Source organism: Protopterus annectens, chromosome 1.part1, assembly GCF_019279795.1.
Source record: "Protopterus annectens isolate FY-2018-M chromosome 1.part1, PAN1.0, whole genome shotgun sequence".
NCBI lineage: Eukaryota > Metazoa > Chordata > Ceratodontiformes > Protopteridae > Protopterus > Protopterus annectens.
Window position 1 is genome coordinate 122864667 of NC_056726.1, and position 15636 is coordinate 122880302.

Sequence of the window (15636 nt, forward strand, 5' to 3'; positions counted from 1 at the left end):
TCCAGTGGCAAATCTAGCAAATCTGATTAAAGCATCTAGAGAGTTTATTAAGGTCAGACTTACTCAAGTTTATGATGAGAGGGGATGCATAAAGGAGGGTGGAAAGTAGATGTGTACTGGCAATTACTGTCCTAGCTAGTGGAGTGAGGAAAGGTTTGATCTTGTATAGTGAGCCAAGTTTTTTATTAACTTTTTTAATAGTTTGATTAATATGCATATCAAACTTGAGGTTATTATCAACTGTTACACCTAAGAGTTTGGTACAGGGATCTGGGACAATTACAGTGCCATTGTTAGATTTTATAGTAAAGGTTGTAGCGGAGGCTTTATGAGTGGGGGAGAAAAGCAGTAGTTTTGTTTTGTTAGGATTTAATAGGAGACATTGATTACAGAGCCAATTTTCGACAGTATTAAAAACATGGGGTCAGTTATATTTTGTAGTTATCCTTAACCTTACTGGACAGATTCTTTTATAGATATGTATGTTAGACTACCCAGATGCTTGAATTGTGAAAATTTCTCCATAACTTTGTTAATTTACAATGCTCTTTGACAACGATTTTTCATTACGTACGGGTTACTTGCAGGTATGTTTAGTGCACCATTAATACTGTGATACTCCCTTGTGCACCGAGGTATTCTGAGGTCATTGTGGTAAATTTACATATTACAGCATTATCCACAAATATAGGGCTGATATCAGGGTAATGCACCAAAATCCATGAGCTTCACGGAAACCTTCTCTGAATTTTTCACTTTGCATGAAACAGCTAGTGACACTGTTTTGTAAAGCATTGCAATATTTTTTCCCTGCAGGGTTGGGACTTCTGTCTTGAGAAGCTTCTGTGGTGGTTCAGCAGCATGAAATCTTCTTCTCATTAATATTGCTATGCTTGCAGGGTCTCTTGGGTCTTTAACTCCTCTAGGTTGGGGGGATATAAGCTTGTGAAACTGGCATGGGGGAACTGAATCCTGGAGCCACTACTGTTGTTCATAGAGGATTGCTTGACTTTTTGTTGTAGAAAGCCCGACCTCACAAGTGCACACATCACTTTTGAAGGCCACATGACTAAGAGATATGGTAATAAGGGAATCTCTGACTTATCTGATGTGGTGACCAAGACCCACATGTTCACTTAGCCTGGTTCCTATTCATTTCTTCAGTTTCCACTGGGGTTTCATGAACTACTTGCCCCTATAAATACATTTCCCACTGTTCCCCTCCCAAGAAGAGTCCTGTCATTCCTTGCATCATCTTGTCAGCTCCCACAAGTACCCAGTTTACTACTAAAACTTAGATTGCATGGATCATGGTTAGGTTTTTATCCCTATGTGGCATTGGAGCACAGAGCACTGCAGGTGTCACTCTGGAGGCATGTAGCAAAGAAAACCTTTCAAAGTTGTCAGTCTCATGGTAGACCTGACTTTATCAGTTTTTGCAACTGTTTACAGAAACAGACACTTGGAATATTCTCTAAAGAGTATAACAACAAGGAAGATCCTTCTAGACAAATTACATCAGTCTCGGCCAGTCTTCAAGGGAATGTAAACAACTCACATAACCACAGCTATTTAAATACAAGCAATCAATCAAATAAACAATTAATTAATTATATAATTAGTTTAATTATATAATATATTTAAAACAAACTTCCATTCTAACTCTTGATTTAACCCCTGGGTTTTAATGTGCCAAATTTCAAAATATATATCACCTTCGATTTCCCTAACATGCAGTCCAAAGACTTCATTTCTTTCACCATGTTATACCTGTTCTAAAACTGTACAGATAAAAGTAGTTATATTTCTTATATGTACATTATTCAAGTGCTATGCCAATGGACTTTCAATTATCCTAAGCCTAATATAGTTAAAATGCCTCAGCATTCTTAATTTAAAATAAAAAGTAGCCTCTCCTATATAAAACAAATTACACTAGCACCCCACAGTATGTATTCACCCTTTAGTTAGGCATGGAAATTTACCTTTAATCATAAATCTATTCTCATTAATTTGATACAAGGGGAGATATGTTTACTTATATTAAAGCATTCACAAGCCATCATTCCATCACTCCTTATATGACTTACCAAAATGTTTACTGTTGCTCTTCTATAAATAATTAGCAACACCATTGGGTACTCTGTTCAGTCATGGTCTAAGCACTGGCTTAGTCCCTGCTGAACGGAAAATGGGCACTGTTATTCCCTTGCACAAAAGTGGTGCTTCCACTGACCCTGGGAACTATAGACCTATTAGCCTGACTAGTCTTATCTGTAAGGCCATGTAGTGAATCATCATGGACCTTATCAACAAAGATATAGGTAATCTCCAAACACTTGACGCTACTCAGTTTGGATTTGCCAAAGGGTGATCATGCCTGTTAAACCTGGTGTACTCCTTTGATGCAGTCACCAAGGCCCTAGATGAGGGGAAATCTGAGCATACAGCCTACCTAGACTTAGCAAAAGCTTTTGACACTATCCCTCACATTGGCATCATTGACAAACTCGCCCAGCTAAGTATCAACTCTTATATCGTTATATGGCTCGCTGACTGGCTCACTGATAGAAGAAAACATATAGTCAAAATAGGGGACTCCACCTCCAAAAGCAGACCTGTGATGAGTGGTGTTCCACAGGGATCAGTCCTGAGACTTCTACTGTTTGGAATTTATTTCTCTGAAGTACAATCAAAAACTAAAAGTCTGTGGCTGACAAAGCTTGCTGATGACTGCAAACTGGGAGTGGTCATAGAATCTCCAAATGATGTCAACATTCTACAACAGGGTCTTTCACAAACAAATGATTGGTGCAAATGTCATGGCCTTAAATTCAATGCAAAAAATGTATTATCATCCCTTTAGGTAAGAGCAATGTTCTTGCTAGCTAGAACATCAATACCAACACCCTAAGTACGCACTCAGTGGTGAGAGACCTGGTTGAGAGCAATCTTATCTTTGATCACCATGTCTCCACAGTGGTAAGAAGGGCATTCTGTATTGCTCATCTCATAAGTAAGGGCATTGCCTCCAGAAAAAAAAGAAGTTATAATCTCCCTGTAGTCTTCCCTCATCAGGCCAGTAATTGAGTACAATGCCCCTTTTCGTATGTACTTTTCTATGGACCTGCAGCAACTGAAGAGACCACAAAGGTTCCTCACTAGGAAAATTCAAGGTCTTCAGCATCTGTCTTACGTGGATCATCTGAAATCACTGTCACTTTATTCTGTTTCATTCAGACTGCATAGGGGTAGTATCTGCCTTGCATATAAGGCAATCTCTAACCCTGCTTTATTGGAAATGCTGCATATCTGCAAGTCAAATGGTACACGGGTTACTCACTCTAAAGACATTAACCTAGTATGGGACATTATAGAACTTACTGGAGGGACATATTTTCTCCCACAGAGAACCTCATTAGCCTTCTTCAAACACAATCTGGATGATTGGATGGGTATCCATAAATTCACCCTGGGGGTTACAACTGTGTCCCTCTTGGAGAGGGGCAGTAGGTTTTGATCATGAAAATAAGTGAATAACTTGGCTAGGCTTGTAAGACCCCTAGGGCCATAGGCCTAATAACTTCCTATGATCATATGATCCTATGACTATGTACTAAATAATTTGCTACATTCTTTCCACATACTGGTGTTTTTTGATTCATGGCTATGAAAAGATTCATACTGAAAAGCTTACTGGAGAAGTAGTATCTTTTTGAGGGATTATCTAATAATGAGTTAGAAATATACTTTTTTAAATTATCAGATTAATACTTCCCAAAAAGCAAGGTGGACTAGTTCTGCCTGATCTATATTTATACCTCTTAATTACTAGCACTCACAGACCATGCTTAACTCTTAATTCCAACAGTTCCAAGGTTACTTGGCACCATACCTCTCAACCACTTAGAGTAAGAAATCTGGACAAAGCCATAAAAAGTGGTACAAATAGGGCCAATTTTTAAATATCGCTCTTACAGACTTAGAAAGTTGATAGAATAACAGGTTTTGCATTAACATGAATTTTCTGCAGGGTGTGAAGTCTAAAACTCAAATGTCTGTCATTATTTTCTAATTTCAGTCTTTAATCAGCATCAGAGACTATCCATGTGCAACTAACAGTGGGTAAAACTGCCTTCCAGTTTATAGCCTGCTACAGACCACCCTCCCAAACCCAGGAACCCCATTCGGCCTTCATGAGAACATTGGAAATTATGAAGGTCTCTCCAAACACCATTATATTGGGCGACTTCAACTACCCAAACATAGACTGTGAGCATTACTCTAGCTCCAACACCCTAGCCCAAAGGTTCCTAGAATTTATAAACTCAAACGCTATGGAACAACTTGTTACCACTCCCACAAGAGGGGAAAACATACTGGACCTGATCATCACCAACATGGGGACTCTATGCTCCAGACCAGAAGTGCATCCCTCACTGGTAATATCAGACCATAAACTAATCTCACTGTATATTCACATCCTGACCCCAACTCTGCCCAGAAAACCACAGTGAAAAACTTCTCTAAAGCAAATTTCACACTCCTCAAAACCGAGGTTGAATCCTTCAAAGCCCCCGGGCCTGTGGAAAATACGGCCCAGACTGCAGAATCCTTTATAAATGCATTCTATGAACACCTTTAGGAATACATGGTTCATAGGTTAGTACTAAGCTAACTGCCCTTGCGAGCCATTTTAAGCCTAGCCAATTATCCCTTGTGAGACTCAAACCCTGCACCTTCTGCTTGTAAGGCAAACACCTTAACCATTAGGCCACCCTATGCAATCCCAAATAAAACCAAGACCCAATCCTCCAAAGGCAGACATCCTGTCTGGTGGACCCCAGCCATAAACAAACTATACAATAGAAGGAGGAAGCTACTACATGATAGAGCAAAATCCCAAAAAGGGAAGGCATCTCTGATCAGTATTAGCAAAAAACTACGGGCACTCATAAAATCGTCTAAGGCCAGCTTCGAGAGAAAAATTGCACAGGACACTAAGGATAATCACAAGGCATTCTTTAGTTATGTTAGGAACCTGAGTGAGAATTTCCAGATATGCTCAGAATTAGTCCAAAATGACAAAAAATACACCGAATCCACAGACATTGCCAACATCCTAGCTGACAGGTTCAGTGCAAACTCCCCCCCCCTCCCCACCAAAAGGGCAAATATCTATCCCAGCAGAGTGCTGCCCCCCTGACATCTCAGATGCTCAGGTAAGAGCCGCCCTCTCCAAAGCAAAAAACACAGCATTAATGGGACCAGACGGTGTCCCGGACTGCGTCCTACATGAACTCCAAGAAGAGCTAAACCCAAACATAAAACTACTGTTCAATCTCAGCCTTACTACAGGATATGTACCCAAAGAGGGGCATACAGCAACGGTGGTCCCTCTCCACAAAGGTGGTCCCTCAACGGATCCTGGAAACTATTGCCCCATAAGCCTGACTAGCTTGGTCTGCAAAGCTATGGAAAGGATCATCATGGACCTCATAAATAAAGATATTAGGGACCTACAGACACTGGATCCTACCCAGTTCTGCTTTGTTAAGGGCAGATCCTGCCTCTTAAACCTGGTCGATTTCTTTGAAACAGTCACCAAGGCCATTGACGAGGGGAAGGTGGTCCACACAGCCTACCTGGACCTCGCAAAAACCTTCGATACAATACCCCACTTGGGCATTATAGATAAGCTCACCAGGTTAAATATAAACCCCTATGTCACTAGATGGGTTGCAAACTGGCTCAAGGACAGAACCCACATGATTAGAATTGCTGGAGCCATGTCAGACTCCAAACCAGATACAAGTGGCATCCCACAAGGCTCAGTCCTGGGACCTCTCTTATTCGGTATATATTTCTCAGAGGTACAGGCCAACATGGAAGGACTGTGGCTGACCAAGTTTGCAGATGACTGCAAACTGGGCACCATAATCGACTCTCCAGCCGACACCAGCATCCTCCAAAAAGGCCTCATAGAAACAGACAACTGGTGCCAGAGCCATGGCCTCAAGCTAAACGCCAAAAAGTGTATAGTCATCCCCTTTGGCAAAAACAAAGTGCCCACAAATTACCACATAGGTGGTAATCCATTAAGTACAGAAGAAGAAATTAGGGACCTGGGGACCCAAGTTGATAGCAATCTCTCATTTGACAACCACATGGCCAAAATGGTTAGAAAAACATTTTATATAACCCGCAGTCAGCAAAAATAGAGCCCAAAAAGCAGCAATATAGCAGAAAAAAATATAAAATCCCTTGTGAACAAGGAGCAAAAAATCCAGGCTGAGGATGTATTCCAAAATAACAGCAAGAAATCCACGAATAAATGTTCAGGTACCAGTTTATTAACAGAGGACACAAGCGCTTTCACAGTTGCTTCTTCAGGTGTAACTCCTGCCATAAAAGCACACACCTTATATACTCTTCCTAATTAGTCTAAATGATCAATTAACATACTAAAACATTTAAAAAGATAGTACACATAAAAATAATACCTAGTTGAAATGCATTTGTATTACAAGATACACATACTAGAATATTTTAAAAGATAGTACACATAAAACATAAATAAATATTATCTAATTGAAATGCATTTATAATAGTGGACAGTGAAATTATACATATAAATATATTCATATAAAAAATTATGTTTATTCATTTAAAATATATTTATTTAAACATATATATATTTATTTATTTAATTATTTAAAAATATATGTATATATATATATATATATATATATATATATATATATATATATATAAATATTTAACAAGACATAAATATATATTAATGAATGTATTTAAATTTAAAATTTTTTGAACATGTTAGAAATGTTAAGAATGAATCAAGATTCATCTATTCAATGGTCTATTACGAAGCACAGGCTTAATAGGAATGCACTCATTAAGACCATGTCCAAAACTAGATCTGAGCCTCACAATCCATTTTGCTTCCGTATCCTCAGTTCTAGCTCTTACATCACCACCCCTGCCATTCTCATATATAAGAGATAAAACTCTAAACTTAAATACATGGTCATCTCCCATGGCACTAATATGTTTAGCTAGAGCATTATTCTTTGACTTCTTCCTAACATGATACAGATGCTCCCTGTAATTAGGGAAAAACTCAAATATTCTGGCCACATAATTTGAGGACTGGATTCAAAACAGAAGACACTGATGTCTGCATAGATCATCAGCAAAACAATAAGGGGACAGCAGTGGCCAAGGTTCATGGACATGTTTAGTGAACTAAGGAATATAAATTTCCAAGGATTAAGGAATCGTTTCTTCACAAACAGGGCCTTAAGGTCACAAAGAGTCAGATTCAAGTAAACAACACTAATAACAAATCAAGTTTAGAGATATTTGGTATAGTGGAATATTATAAATCTGTAGTTATGGAAAGACAGGCAGGGAACGGCAGGTAATAGCATCAATAGATTCAGAAAATGAGTGGGAAGAAACCTTTTGTTATAAAGTCGATGATGGGACTTACAAAAAGAATGTTTAGTAGATGGATCTGTGATGGCATGAACGCTTTCCCACAGAGAGGTAAACTTGAACCAAAATCCAGAATGTAGGTGTGCTTTCCATGGAGTTTTTACACAAATTTCCTGTTTCTGTATTGTTTTTACCTGGTGTTCTGGCTTCCTCACAAATCACAATGAGGTAAAATGCTGTTTGCCACAAATTATACATAGGTATGTGTGTGTAGCATAAAACTGAGAGACTGCAGGCATCCTAAAATTGATTGGTGCCCAATTCAGTATTAGTTTCTCTGGCTTGTGCCCAGTGAATGTTAGAAACTAATTCAGTTATGTTTTCATTTTTAAGTTATTGGTATTGTAAAGAAGAGGGACATTTCATTAAGCAGGGATAGATAGATCAACATTCAATAACTGACAATGTATATGTTTATCAATATTTGGCCATGATAACAAAATTAATCTGCACATGGTTAAAACAATCTTACAGAAAGGGATACATTTTTATCTGAAAAAAATCAGTGCTGGCATTTGTTGCTTATAAGGTTACATAACTGACTTGCAAGCAGGAAGCAAAAGTTTGTGACTGACTTGCAAGTAGGAAATAAATGTTTGTGCATCAGATTTTATAAACTACTCCAGATTAAACTCTTTCATCTCAGAAGATAGTAATCATTGTAAAAGCTTAATTTATATAGGCATATCTCCATCAATGAAATGAAATTAATTAAAGCACATGGCCTGTTAAAATACTAAAATGTAAACACTTCACAAATACTTATACTTAAATAAAGACTAAATAGATAAATTAAATAAATTAAAAAAAAATTATAAATTATAAATTAAAAAAATTAAATAAATTAATTAAATTAAATAGACACACACAAAAACAATTTGAGAAAGTGTGTTTCCTGTAAACTTTAGATTTCAAACATCCATTAAAACAGCTGCAGCTTGAAGTCCATTTTTATCTGGCTTGGATGTAAAAGTTTAAATCTCTAGCTACTTTTGTTTAAAAACAGCTAGACTTGAAAATATTACTATTTTAATAACACACTGGTCCTGACTATATTGTTAATTTATTAAATTATTTTTTACTTTTTATGAATAATCACACTGCTTACTTTTCTAATGATTGCTCCATTATTTTTGAAAACTGTCTTTTTTTTTTTTTTTTTTTGCAGATCAAATGACTGTATAAATGAAATAAATCAAGAAGAATATCACCTTCTCAAGTAGCAGCTTATCCCCAATATGAAATCTTCAATTAGTGGTGATTTGAAGCATTTTTTGGGCATGCTGTTTTGCAATAAGATGGTAGATACTTCAGGTATGCTCATCGAGGAACTCAAAGCAATTAAAGCTGCCCCTGACTCTGACAGAAATTGCAAAACAATATCCATGGATTTACAGCAATTAAACTGATATTAACTTAAAAAAGATCAAACAGCTACTTTCACAGCAACAACAAACAGACGCCATGGGTCTGACAATCATATGTGCTGTGCATTCAATTCAGTTTTAAGAGATGCAAAATAAGACTTGATGTAAGAATCTATGAATAACACAGCTGACAGATAAAATTCATGGCAATGTCCTTTGACAGAATGGAACTGAATGCATTATTATATATGCCCTCAGTACCTTTTATTGAAAGAATGTGCTGCATATTTCATAAAACAGAAATGTTAACATATCCACACATATTTTATAAAGAAATGTATGGATTAGAACCAAAGAAGAGATGCAAGAGTGAACAAACGATACAAAAAAACACACAAGGTTCACTCCGGAGACCAAATAAGGGTATGAGACCCAAAAACAGACAAATAAAGGTGCAAGCAACAGTCCAATAAGATAATAAATCGTGACCATAAATTATGAAAACTGTAGATTTTAATAACGCTTGTAGTAACAAAAGTGCGTTTTCGAATACCTTCTTCAGAACAGACACAATATCAAATACAACCATCTTAAAAAAGCACACACCTTTTATACATAAGTAAATTAATTAACTCATTAAATCAATTGCATAATAGGTAAAGATAATTGATTAAAATAACCTTGCAGTGAATTTGTGCACATACTAATTCTGTAATGTTTTTCAAAAATTAGTTATACTACAAGACATTGATTTTATATTATATATATATACCTTTTATTGAAAGAATATGCTGCATATATCATAAAACAGAAATGTTAACATATCCACACATATTTTCTAATGAAATGTATGGATTACAATGATGAGCAAATGATCCTTAAAAGAGATTGAAATTTATGGCTAGTGGATGAAAATAACTCTGGACTATAAATGTGACCTTTTGTACTTACAGAGGAATGTTGCCATTTTTAGTGCAGTTTTTTGACTTGGAGTATAATGTTAACATTCATTTCCTTGTAGCGTTATGTGTGAGTAAAGGTACTGTGCAAATATTTTTCTTTACTTCTCATGAAGCAAATATTTTTTACAAGCCATCACAGGTAAGCCTGAGCAGTCATATGTAGAAGTTGCACTTAGTGATGGTCAGAGTTTGCAAAGTGCAATGAAAAGGGACTGCTCCTGAAATTTCGCTTTAGAAGGTCAGTGAATTTGATCCATTAAGAAGAGATTGTGCTGAGAATCTAAACAGTGGAATGAACTCCCCAGAATCTTTATAAACTAAATAAGTGACTTGACAGGTTTATTTTCCAGTACTTCATTGTCTCAGTATGCTATAATTTTCTCCTTTATTACAAATTTGGGAGCTAAAACTTATTGTAGTGCATGTAACAGGCATGCAGATGTGTACAGTACTTTGCTAAGATGGACAGTCTAATAGATAATAATATATCATTGTTTTATATTCAGGTTATTCATTAATACTCACCTATGTGAATTAAGATGGCTTACATTACTTAGCCTGAGCAGGTCATTATTAAATTTGTGTGGCTGTAATTTAACTGATGCAAGGGACCAGATGATATGAGCAGGCATCTGTGGGGTTTGCTCTTCTGGTTCCTTGCCTGATTAATCAGTAGAGATAATGGTATTTGTAACTGTTTGGTACACAATAAGTTGGATTAGTGCTTTCAATAATCTGTTATCTCTTTTATCTTATTATATTTTAGTGTTTCTAGTATCAATATTATTGTTAGCAGGTAGAACTGAATCAACAGTAACAACTAAAAAGAGTGTGTTTCATTTAGGCTTGTGGGAAAATTCCATGCCAAATGTCCCAGACCACCTAAGCCTCTTCCCCATCCCAGAGTTAACAATTTTCCCACAAAGCTGCACAATGTAACCATGTAAGATTATCTACATAAGCTCTGTGCCTGTTATTCAACAGTATGTAAAGCCAACTGTTTTTTTATGTCTTTATGTTAATAATATTTACTTCTGTACTTATATGAATTGTACCTTCTCTTCTTCTTGGAGCTTTTCTTTATGTTAATGTATGTTAATAATATTTACTTCTGTACGTATATGAATTGTACCTTCTCTTCTTTTTGGAGCTTTTCTCCCCGGGCCTCTACTGAAAAAGGACATGTATCCAGCTAGACCAGCCCGGTCAACAAATGTAAAATAAAAAATAATAAAATAAAATATTTCAAGACATCATTATTCTTTCTTGGAATGCTGTGGAATATTAAGAGTATGTCTTCTTTGATTAAAATTCTATTCTGTTTTATTCTGGTCCTGTAAAATATCTCCCTTTCTTTCCAGATCAGCTAGAGGTGCTATAGGCAAAAGAGTCCTGCTTGCTCAACTTGAACAAGGGCTAGCCACAGCCTCTAAAAAGGTTATCCACTCTACAGACCACTAAAATATACAGCAAGGATTCAATAACCTCTTTTTACCATGCAGGAACAGTGTAGCTGCTCCTGTGCAGAATATGGCCGGCGAGTGATCCAGTAAATTGCTGCTTCAACATACACGAGCCTGCCCACACTATTCCTACATGGACACCACTGCATAATGCTAATTACCTCATTTGCTGGTGAAAACTATGCAAATGACATGAATTAGTGATTCAGCAAGCAGGCAGATATCCATGCAAGAATAGTGTTAGCTGCAGAAATGCATTTGGCTACTAGCAGAATATATTTCTGCAAAAAGTAAAACGGAAGCATGACAGCTCAAATAAAAGCATGTATTATAATCTTTAGGCATGCTAATGGCCAAATATATGGCCATTGGAATGTAAAAGTGTTTCATATTTATAAAAATAAAAGTTTTTTTTGACCGATCTTAGCTGTCTAAGCATAGGGCAGCAACACTCAAACGGGATAGTGCATGAAAATAAAAAAAAAAGGGAAAACTCAATTTTAAGGGAAATCTGCATTTTGCCATTATAGTCTATGGCATGGAAAATCAAAACAAGACCAGGGAACAGTGGTTGTTAAGGGGAAAGGCTCTGGGGTAGTGCAGTAACTATGGAATAACACAGTAGTAGTTGTTGTTGTTGTTGTTGTTGTTGTTGTTGTTGTTGTTGTTGTGTCTTTCGGCTTTTCCCAGTTAGGGTGGAAGTGGAACTCCGGTCCGCTAATGATTGGCAGTGGATTTTTACTTGCCAAGTTGCCAGCCCCCGGTCACACATGTCTCCACACAGAAAACGCTCTAGCTGAGAATTGAACAGGACAATGACTTACTGTGAGGTGACAACGCTACCACAGCACCACCACTGCTAAGACAGTAGGATATGCAAATGAGGGGAAATTTACTGAATCACAAAAATCTTCTAAGTGCCAAACTGCACATAACCATGTAGGTGCTATAACATGATCGTGTAAGTAGGATTAGCAACAGACATGAAAATGGGGTGTGTCTTGCATGGTGTAAGCACATTGGAGCCCTATGGTGCCCAGATAAGCTTAGCTAAGCACAGCTAAGCAAGGGTGTGTATCTGAGGCTGTATTGACTTATTCCATGAAATGAAGATCATGTTTGCATCAAGGGAGGGCCATCTCTTCATGTTTACATTAGCTAAATGTATATGCATGGCATGCCCTGGGTCTAAAAAAAAAAAACTGAAATAGCCAGACACTTTACATTTGGGCAGCGGGTTTGCGCGACATGCCTCAGGGCTTAAAAGGGACAGAAATGGGAAGGAAAAAAAAGGAAAATAGCAGAATAAAAGCAATCAAGAACAAATTAAATAGCTAGTATGTGGAATGCATCATAGTCAGCCAATCATACAGGCAGCATCTGCAGCATAACAGTATAAACTATGGAAACACCTTACAGTCTGTTTTTTCCCACAAACTCTGCACCAATGGTGTACACATGTGGGGGAATTTTAACTGGAAAAATGTTAGGGGCTGCCATTGCTTTGATCCATCTGTATGTGCTAGAGGCTGAGGGTGGAGAGCAGGATAATGCTGACAACCACCACGGACTGAGGAGGAGAAGAGTGTTCAGACCCAGGGTAGCTTACCAGGGACTACATGATCTGTAGATAGTAGAGAGCTACAGGGTGGACAGAGATATACTTCAGCAAATCACTGAGCTGTGCCGGCCTCAACTCAGACCTATAGCCTACAGAGGGGAACGAATCCCAGTGGATATCAAGGTATGTGTAGCCTTAAGAATTCTAACTACAGGTACTTTCCAAAGACCGACTGGGGACATAATTGGGGACTCACAGGCATCTGCATCCAGGGTACTCCACCAGTTCCTGGAGGCTATGCTACCACATGCTGGTGAGTACATTTACTTCCCTAATACAAGTGAGGAGAGGACCAGCAATCTGTGACTCTTCCAACTTATAGCAGAATACCTGGAGGTACTGAGTGTGATAGACTGCACACACAGCCACATCAACGCACCACCTGGAAAACAGGGTAGGGTCTACATAAACCGTAAAGGATTCCACTCCATCAACTGGCAGGTCTTGTGCAGTGCCCAGGGCATTATCATAAATGTGTGCACTGACAGCCCTGGAAGCTATCACGACTCCAACATCTGGCATTCATCACAGCTGTACCAGGCATTTGCCACTGGGGGCATCCCATATGGCCATCTGGTGGGGGATACTGGCTATGCACTGAAGCCATGGATGATGACTTCCATCAGACATGGACACACAAACCCACACAAGAATGCCATAATGAGGCACACACACAAAACAGGATCAGTATAGAGCATGTGTTTGTGATGCTCAAGTCATGATTCCGCTGCCTTGACATATTTGGTGGAGCTTTGCAGTACTCTCCAGCCACATGTGCCCACATGTTCATAGCATGCGCCATGCTACACAATATGGTCCTGCGGGAAGAGCTGCATCAGGAATAGAATGGGGAAGGGCCACAAAGCCCACCACCATTGATAAGGTCCCCACAGGTGCAGAGGCACTCAGAGGAGGAGGCCCCTGAGTCTGCTCCTGTAGGCAGACTGAGTCATGTCCAGTATGCTCAGGCCTTGGCAATGAGGCAATGCATAGCACACACACACTGACACTGTAGGGACCCCAGGGACTGGCACCTCTCTCTGACTGGCACACACAGTAAAATGGATGACACACACATCACATTACCTGTAACTTAACATGTGTAGGCAGTGTACTATGTACATCCAACATAGGCAGCCCTCAAGTACTATCCTCAAAACTGCCGCAGTGACATGGTAAGTCAGCCTTCTTAACAATAAATGAATGGACTAGTATGTCTATGGTAATGCTGCATGCATGCAAGGGAATGGGGTGGCCTACTGGGATAGCAGCTATCAACTGACAGCTAGGTATGACACCAGGAAATGTCTGCCCAAAACTGGCCTCCACACACTATGTAGTAGTACCCAAGGTGGCAAATCCCACTGCAGTATATATGTGGGGACAACTAAATGGCAGTCATAGGTCACAGGCATGGATGTCAGTGTGGGGGTCCCATACCCACCCCTCACATCCACACAGTAAGTCAGCTGTAGAAAACCAGAGAGAAATTCTGGTAAAGGCACACAACTGGCGGCAATGTCGAATTACCCCCTACAGACTCACACAGTGATAGCACAGCAAGACTCACAGTTGCAGTAAGGCTATGTAGGGTAAGAAGTCTGAAACTTAAATGTATGCCATTACAATCTGACCTGTGCTCTTTACTGATATGCCTCTAGTCCCAAAGACAGGGAACAATAGTATGGTAAATGGAACCAAAATGTAAAGCAAATATCAGCACAGTCTGAGCAAATGTGTACAGTTGACAGGTGTGACCCCTCCCCATATACCCACAGAAATGCAGTAACATGTATGTTTGCAGGGAAATAGCAGCATAGCACACATTGGCAGGGCTGTACCAATACACATGAAAACATGTTGCCTGTCCACAATATGCACGGGTCAATGAGCTGTGTTTATGTGTGGTTCATACTATCATGATCTGGCCAACACATTCTCCTGGCAGTCTTGTAGTGCCATAGGTAGAATGCTGTCTTTGACATGGCCATGTGCAGATGACTGCAGTGCCAACTGTTATGCATGTCAGTGATACCCACTGCTCTGCCACTGACATACCTGGAAGTCACAGTGCTATGAGAAATATACTACACATATAATGGACATCTTGAAGGATGTGTAGCCAAGGTGCTAAAGCTTTTGTGAATATAAGTGCTGTTTGGTACTGTTACCAGTGGTTATCCTCAATAATCCTTTTTTCTTATATTTACTTTTACATATAATGGACATGCTTGCACAGTAGAATGGACTCTGTACCCACACCCATAACTCCCAACCTCTGACAGAAAAATTGAAACAACTCTGGCCCAAATGAGCCACCAAATGTGGCAGAAATGACAAACAACAAGGCAAACACCAAACTTTTATTCTCTAGTGCTTCGGTGTCACCACCTTCAAGGAATATCAAACAGTAACAAACATTTACACATATTTTTATACCTTACACAATTAACATCAATTATTAACCAATTAAATAATCACTTAACCTTTAAAGCAAACATTTCCAATTTAGATCATTATTTAAACCATTAGGCACAAGTGTTTTATATTTTAAAATATAAATACTCTCTTTATACAACAGTTTCTGCTTTAATACATTCTCATCATCACAGAAACATTCCACAGCTTCTAAAACTGTACCTTGTAACATGGCAGTATCACTACCATGAAACATTTTAAAATGTGAAGCAATTATTTTGTCTTCC